The sequence below is a fragment of the Amblyomma americanum genome, chromosome 4, assembly GCF_052857255.1.
Source record: "Amblyomma americanum isolate KBUSLIRL-KWMA chromosome 4, ASM5285725v1, whole genome shotgun sequence".
Classification (NCBI taxonomy): Eukaryota; Metazoa; Arthropoda; class Arachnida; order Ixodida; family Ixodidae; genus Amblyomma; species Amblyomma americanum.
The window spans coordinates 98,106,184-98,114,572 of NC_135500.1; positions in this window are offsets into that span (position 1 = coordinate 98,106,184).

Sequence of the window (8,389 nt, forward strand, 5' to 3'; positions counted from 1 at the left end):
ACAAACAAACCATGCAGAAACCTTCTGCAAAGCACAGACACTTAATTGCTTGCCCACAGACACGCAATATTTCGCGTTATTCACGGCAGTTTGCAACAAACTCTTCACTATACCCTGCAGTTTCTTTGGAAAACTCCTAATTAAGGTTAACTTATCCTAAACAAAACAAGCAAAACCAGCCATTCCGCCCTTCCGCCCTCACTAGCTTGGAACGTAGTGCCCACATATGTTACGCCGGTTCAACCGCAATCGACATCACTGCTTCTCCGTCATGGTGGCTGTCTGGTCAAGAAATCTCTTCCCTTGCGCGATCCGAAAAATGCGGAAGTAAACTCAGTTTAAGTGCCTTCTTATTATCACTCGCGCTGTAGCCCATACCGCATGTGCAGTGATGTCAGATTCGATGTTTCTAATTAGTGGTGCGCGTTTGTGGGAAGACCAGTTCACCTTTACAACGTCGGTGGCAGTTTGTCAGCGACTACTTATCGGAAACCACCCTCATTTCCGTCATTCCCGTCGCCTCTACGGTTGGAGTTGCATCCGGGGCTGGATTATACGGAAGTTCGCCACCGTGAAGTGCCCGTTCAATGAAAGCTGCAATCATTTCACGCGTATTTGGTGTAGGCGACCAAAGGACAAAACAGTCATCGGATTGACGAAGTGACAGAAGTAGTGACGCGACGGGTGTCATCATCGCTTGTCCGATGCCTATTGCTTTGTGTTTAACTGTGTCACATGAGCAGTGTGGCCTTCTGTTCCTTGCAAAGCTGTGCAACCCCATTTTTTCAGTTTCCGCAGCGTTGACCCTGTTTTGCGGCGAGGTTGACGCTGTTATCGCAGTTTTCCGCCTTGCAGCGTAGAGCCTTTCGATTGTGACCGTTGCTTTTGCCGTTTTGTGCGGATCGCGTTACCCTGATTAACGCACTCTGTCATGTAATCAGGAGTGCATGCTGCGTTATCTTGATTGTTGTGCTATTTATCCTGCGTGCGTCACTATCTTCTGCAGTGTGCCACATCACGAGGTTAGGCTGTTTACATATATTCTGACATTCATGTTTGCATACGGCACTGGGTCAGCAAGGGCAAAGAGAAGTTTGGTCGTTAAATAGCACTACCTGGCCGACGCATCATTACATGCATAACACTTTGAAAGCAGTGCATCCTAAAGTTGCAGTACCTAGAAATCACCTTTGTGGTGTATCCCTTGGTGGTGTTTTTGTTTATTTTGATTAATGTCACTGTGGGTGAGGGCAGTTCTGTTGCGGTAACTTGAAAATCCACGAAGAGAGTCTCCAGGCTTTTAAAAAGTGTGTTAATGAATCTTAAAGAAGACATTCGCAATCTGAAGGAAAACACCAGCATGATTAAGTTTTCAGTGCAGTCCCCAAACTTTAGATTTTTGCTCAGTGCTTTGACTAAAGCAATTTCCCAAACTTTTTCTGGGAGTTGCTAGCAAAAGAGATCTGGCTAACCGCTTTAAGGTTTACAGTCACTGGAATACCTTGTTTGTTTGAAATGCACAAATTGGGAACTAGTAACAAAACTCGTTGGTGACTTCTTTGATGTCTTTTCAACACTGCGAAATGAGGTATCTGCAAATTAGTCTTAAGAGGGTTCAAAAGCAAAAGAAAATTATGAACTAGATCGGTTATCACAGATCTTTTGTAGACATACACTGCAGTTTAGCTGATGTCTTGCTCTTCCATTTTTTTTGTACAAGGACATGTAAATTTAGGATTTGGCTTCTTGTTCACTGTGAGTTTTCTGCTCAACTTAGGGAGAGACAGCACAATACAGGTTGCATTGTAAGGCGCCCTGTTTGGCAGTAGTAATTTTTGAACCAAACCAGAGAAAGGGGAAAGCGGGGTGTGTTTTGACTGCAGCACAGCAAATTTTCTGTTTTTATTTTTACTGTATCAATACTGCTGTTAGAGGTAGTGATTAGCAAAGCAGGTGATGTGGTGCGTGGCATTTATGCACGCAGAACTTGGCATTTTTTATATTCTTTAGATGAGGAATCTCACATAGTTTCTTCATTAGCCTGTATGAAGCATGTACTTAAGTGTGTGTTAAAAAACAAGTAAGGTTATGGGCAAAATAGGATACAACATGCTGTTTTAATATGAGATTTTAGTGCTTTCAGTGTACTTTGTGTTCACTAAATTAATATCTGAAAGCTGCTGCTTTTTCAGCATTTGAATGATTATCTAAAAAAAAAAAACTTACAAAGCAATTAACTGTTCAAACAGCGGGCATACCTAGTGCCAGTTCTTCTTTGTAGGGAATAAATTATAGGCTTGCACTACAAGGGCTAGATGTTGAACTCTGTTTTTTCGAGATCTTGCAAAGACTGCAGCTTTTCAAAACTACAGAAAAAGATGTTGGAAAAAAATTATCAACTGTTCAAATTCTAGATGTGGCATGTCGCAGTGGCACCTGTTCCTCGTAATGAATTAATAGTATACTTCTGGAACAGGTTCTTTGCTAGGTGTTCTCTGCCCTATTTTTTCTTGTAATTCAGACCTTAGATGCAAGTTTCTGCTGGTGAATCAATTATTTTAACTACGGGAACATACACCTTGGACTACTTTTGTATACACCGACAGCTGCACGTGGTTTGGATGGGTTAGAACAACATCTCTCAACCTACGCTCTGCCTTGACAGCGCACTGCTTCACACGTCAAAAGAAGTATCGCTTGCCCACATGCAAAACAAGAGATTGCAGCTGTTGCTTGACGTCGCACCGGTGGTCATCCCTGAACGTGCTGGAATTCTCGGTGACCTTTTGGGCATTTTTAGGGTGCTTAGCAGAAGTAGTTGAAGAGCATTCTTTTGAGATTTATTTGTTAATGTTGCCTTTATTTTTCAATCCCTGCCTGCCATGCCAGTTAACGACGAGATGCTAGAATACCAGTTCTTAAACATAATTTCCAACCTATACCATTGTTTCATCTTGTGGATAGTAAGGTACTGCCATTCCATTTTATGACACTTTACACACTTATTTGTAGTTTTAAAAGAGAATAATTTTTAAAAGGAATTCAAAGCCAAAAATTGAATTGTCACAGCATGTTTGTTGCACGACATGCACATGATGCCGTTAAACTTGGGATACACTGACTGGTGATATTCTGAAAAAGCAGCTACATTATATCGGTGGTCTCTTGAGCGCTGGGTTTTAATTCTGATGGCACAAGTAATTTTTGTTAGCAGGTTTCAATGCTGACAGTTATGCAGCTTATTATGACACCCAGGACTGGTTCCTGATAATTGCAGGCTTGAACATTGGTGCTTTGTATCAAAAACCTGTAAGCCAGGTCTCCTACTTTGAGAAATGTTGCCTATCTTCTTCTGTGTGGTGAGCTCAAGTTTGTTGCTCAAGTTTTAAAATCCTGAAGGTAAAATTTGAAGTGACTTTTACACCCCAAATTATTGCAAAATTTTTTTGGTATGTCATAGGTTATCATGTGGGGTAAGTTCATTGTCTTGCTTTTTGCTACTGTAAATTGCATGTTGCATGTTTTGTAATATTTTTATGCAGTATTTAAGTTGCCAAAGGCATCTAGGGCAGATCTTTGTGCATCCAACGTATCCTGAAACAGCATCATTGTTGAGAAGGCTTGCTAACAGTGCCCAGAAACAGGTTATTCTTTTTCTTTCTTAAATAAGTAGTTAATTTGTCACTCACTTTCACTGCTTATTCATTGGGGTGTACTATGCCGTCATGGCACTGTAGCGAGTTTATGAGAAAAATGAGCCCATGCTGAGGCAGCGATCCAATATTGAGCTAACATACCTAACATAGGGGAAATCCGCTTCGAATCCCTGCCGCGAGCTAAACTCTTAACTAGTACGTATATGCTGCATGAAACGCGAAATCGTATGCGACCATCCGGAACATTCTACGCCATACGGTTGGCCCAGAAATTCTGCATGAATGTCGGGACTAAGTGGCTGGACTTAGATGCTGGCCATATGTATACTGAATTGATGGCGTTTAGTGTTGAGTTGTGGTGCTCGGGCAGCGTGTGCCGCCTGTTATTGTTTTATTTCATTATGTAACCACCTTGATTACCATGGCACCCACTGGGTTACGATTTGCATAGTAACGCATAATGCTGAGACTCGAAGCGTGAGAAGTAGAGCTTAACACTCTAATACAATGTTGTTGCTATGGAGGCCACCATCTTGGATTCTATCTGTGGAATCAGCATAACTCGGAGGCTCGAAACGCGACCTGTAAAGCTAACGCTCTAAAATTTCATTTACTATGGCTACTGACTTTGCTTTTGTTTGCGGTTGTTATGTACTTATAATGAGAATAATTTTAGCAATACTGGACTGCTTGAACAGTGTGTGGCAGTGATTAGTTCTATCATAGAATACAAATACTTAAGACTAGCTGGTTTATGATCTTTGAAATAAGTATGCACTTAATTGACTTAGAGAAATGACATAAAGGACTGGACAGGGGCGCAGTTTCAACTTCAATGACACATGAATTAAGCCGGTGAGCAGCAAAGCTTGTCTGGCTTAATGTGTCGTCAGTGAAGCTGGAAGTTGTGCCCTTGTCCTGTTATTTGTCAGATCTCTGTCTACCCTAAGTAAGCACCTACTTATTACAATGATAGATACTTATGCAGCTTATGCAGCTTTGAATAAGAATGGTCATATTCCTGTTATTTCCATGCCTATTGGGCTGCCATTAAATTTCATAAAGATACGTTCTGCATTTGCTAATAACTGCTTTAAAAAATTTTAAACTTGAAAGGCAATAGTTTCAAGCCATACCTCTGCCATGCCTTTTATCTCTTTTATCATCCTCAAGCATTGTCTCTAGATACCTTAATAATATATTTGCGGGAAAGAAACGTGAAGCTGATAGCAAAACATGAAGTTCACAGTTGTGGCAGCAGTGAAAATTTGCTCGTAAACTGTTAATGCTGGATTCAGGAAGCTGACCTTTGATAAGGAGTGCTGTCTTCTAGTAGCCTTGGTCCAGTTGACAGCCTGTTGTCACTTACTATTCACCCCTCTAAATTTGGCCTTATTAGGCTTGGAACATGGAAAAGGGACAAGGATGTGACTTGTGCTTAAATTGCCTTTTACACAAATTACTGTGTATATGAAAAGGCCAGACTGTTTTGTCTTATACGCCAGTTTGTGCTTGCACAGATCTGTATTCCTCTAACTGTTCATTGGTGTGTGCTAAAGGATAAAAGATGCAGTGTGCTAAATTTGCACTTCCAGAGTGAAAATTCTTTCCGAATTTCTGGGTACTGGAGTCCTTGGGATGTGGTCATGCACATAATGTTATCCTGTCAGCAGCACTTGAAAGTAATTTATTTATTGTGCAGGCAGGCTTTATCCGATACGAGGCACAAAGAAGTAATGCCCATTTCTTTATTGTATCGGTCCGTTCACTCTGCGTCCTGTTTCAGATAGTTCCAAATTGCCAGAGCCCGGATACGGGGCAGCAGTTTTTTGATTTTGTAACCCGCTCATATGTTGATTAAGCATGCTGCTCTGTTTGACTTCCTAGAAGAAATCTCTTGTAACTGAAGAAGTACTCGTACTCCAGTTGCATTTGCTGCTTTTCATATTGGATTCTTGTGGTGCGGTTGCTCTCGCAAGCTCTTAGACCTTGAGCAAAGCTATAAATAGGGCCAACGGATGCTAAAACGTTAAGTGGTTACGTGGTAAAACCAGAATATGAGAAACGACACTTACGCACGGAATGAAGCTTGCAATATCTGCTTTTTATCCAGTTTTGATTAGTAGAATTTATAAATGTAAACGAAATGTTGTAAGCATGAAACAGTTGAAACAGAGGTGTGCTAATGCATGAAATTGGGGGGGAAAGTGAACGTGCTTGCAGTTGCGGGCTCCTTTCGGGGAAGTCTGTTTGTTAGATAACCACCAGATTGATAGAGCACTACCTAAATCTTCGGCACCTTAATTGGATTCACATGCGAGTTGCTTTCACAGGTTTGACATGAATTGCTTGATTTGGAATAAACTGTGTGAGCTGCTCGTTTTTTGGTTTCTTTGCGTTAGTAGCTGGAGGGACTGATTATTTTGCTGTTAAGGCTTGCAGAGTGGTGAAAATATTGCCATGTCTTATAGCAATATCTTTAGTCACAAAGTCTATTGTGTTTGATGTTCACTGTTCATCTGTAAATCAGAGTAAAAAGATGGCTGAAGCAAATTCCTTAGCATAGCTGAGAAAGGCTGTTTTTGTACATTCTCATAAGCCATTCTTATTATCAGCATTCAGCTGAACCTACTGCAGAAGCACTGAACAGGCAGTTGCTACAAAAGTCGCTAATGCAGATGCTTGCAGACTGCATTGTACTGTAGCTGTATGATTATTTGCCCGTGGTTTTGTGTCTTTGACATTCTATTTTCATCGGGCATTGCCTGAGTGTTTACTGTTGCCTTTAAGCTGTCCACAAAAACATGGTTTGTGGGAATCAATTTGCCAGTGTTGCAGAATTTATTGTGGCATTACAGTTATTAGTTGCTTGATCTGTGTACTGTTCTTTGTTATACATTTTTCTGGCTCTGCAGTCATGTGTGAGATCTTAAGAAAAATGCTCATGTACTAGCTTTTTAGTCACAGTCTACATTGTGTTGGATGTTCACTGTTCATCTGTAAGCACTGCTGGAGCTTGTGAAATATTTGTTAGTCCATAGCTGTTCATGAAAAGCTTGTCAGTGTCTTGCTGTTAATGCTTCTGTCACTCAGAGTGTCACTTGAACAATGTGATGTTCACTGCAGGGGGCAGAGCCATGGGTTTTGAATGGATATTCTCTTGCTGGTTATAGTGTAAAGAGTTTTTCTAACTCCTTTGCTTGCCTGCTTTTTCCACGGACATTTAATTTATACCATTTATATGTTTGCGCCGCAGTACATTGTATTGCATTTGACTTTTCTTTATGCCTCATGCTTTGCGACTATTGAATTTGTCAAAGATGGAGTGAAAGCTTTTGTATCAGTCTCTTCAGACAGATTAGATGTTTGCAGTGTTAGGTTTCTCTTTGCCCTTTGTTATTTTGTATTTTCATAGTGGATGACAAATTCTTATCTATGACTTGGTGCTTACTTTCATTTTCAAGTTACGGCGCTAAACTTGATCTTCATGGGACCCTGCACATTGTTCCGGCTTACTGTTCTGTCTGGCTCTAGCAAAAAAAATTGCCTCGAGGAATTAAGGTATAGGCAAACTTCATAATTATTTGTGTCATCAAGAGAATTTGCACCTGCCTTGATATTCTAAAAAGTTTGGCCTAACATGCCTTTTCATATTTACCAAAATGAGGGATGGTAGTCCCTTTGCAGTACTGTTCAGCAATCAACTACTATGCATCATATCTGCTTTACATGAAGTAGATGCAGGTGTTGTGGTTTAAATTTATGTTGGTAGTCATCCAGTGAAGGAGTTGAAGCTTTTTAGTGAACTTACTGCTTGTGTTTTTTGATGCAGAAGCAGTCTTGTAGCCATTTAACTAAAACATCATATTTCAGTGTTAATTCCAAGGGGAAGTATGGAATAGTTTTGAAACCCAGAGTTATAACAACTCTATGGAAACCGAAAAACTTATCAGATAATTTTGCTTGTTTTCAAATTGGTTGAACCAGCACATATTTTATTTTGTGTGAATTTGGCTATGTTAGAATTGGATTAGTGTTACCTAAATTTCAGTGTGCCAGATCCCTTTAATACCACTTTAAAGTCAAATGTGATCAGTGTATCAGTATTATGTTCTTCAGCTACTTTGCTAGACAGACTTCTTTGCAGCTACAGCCTAAATCTTACACTACCTCTGTGCAAACTATGAAGGGAGTGAATAAGCCATCTTTTTATAACATTTGCACTTAATCTGCGTACATTCTGCTGGTGGGTGGGACTTGAAGGATAGTGATGTTGCAGCAGAAAAAAAGTGGGAAGTGTTAGCTTCCTGTTGTGTGTTCCTGCTTTGCAAAGATACTGAAAGATAGGCTGGACTTGTTTTTGGTCTTGACAAGCTTGCAGAAATATTTTTATGGTTTCTGATCCTAGATGTTCTCGTAAAGGTATGGAAGGTAGTATCAATGGGACAGGACCTGGAGGTTTTGTGGCCTTATGACTTAATTCTTCCCTCATTCTGTTTTCCATACCATTACGTGTGTATGTATTTTGGTTTTTTTTTCCTGTTGAGGTTTCATTTGTGCAACAATAGCTTGTGTATTTCAGTGGCAATAGCAGGTCAACTGCAATATGCTTGTTAGAAAGGGGAAGTAGTGCGAAAGGTTACGTACACGTGATTGAAGAAAACCTTTGCTGCTTATGTGCCATAAAACCCAACGTAACTTCTTCTTCTAACGCTAATTCTTATTGTTTCTCC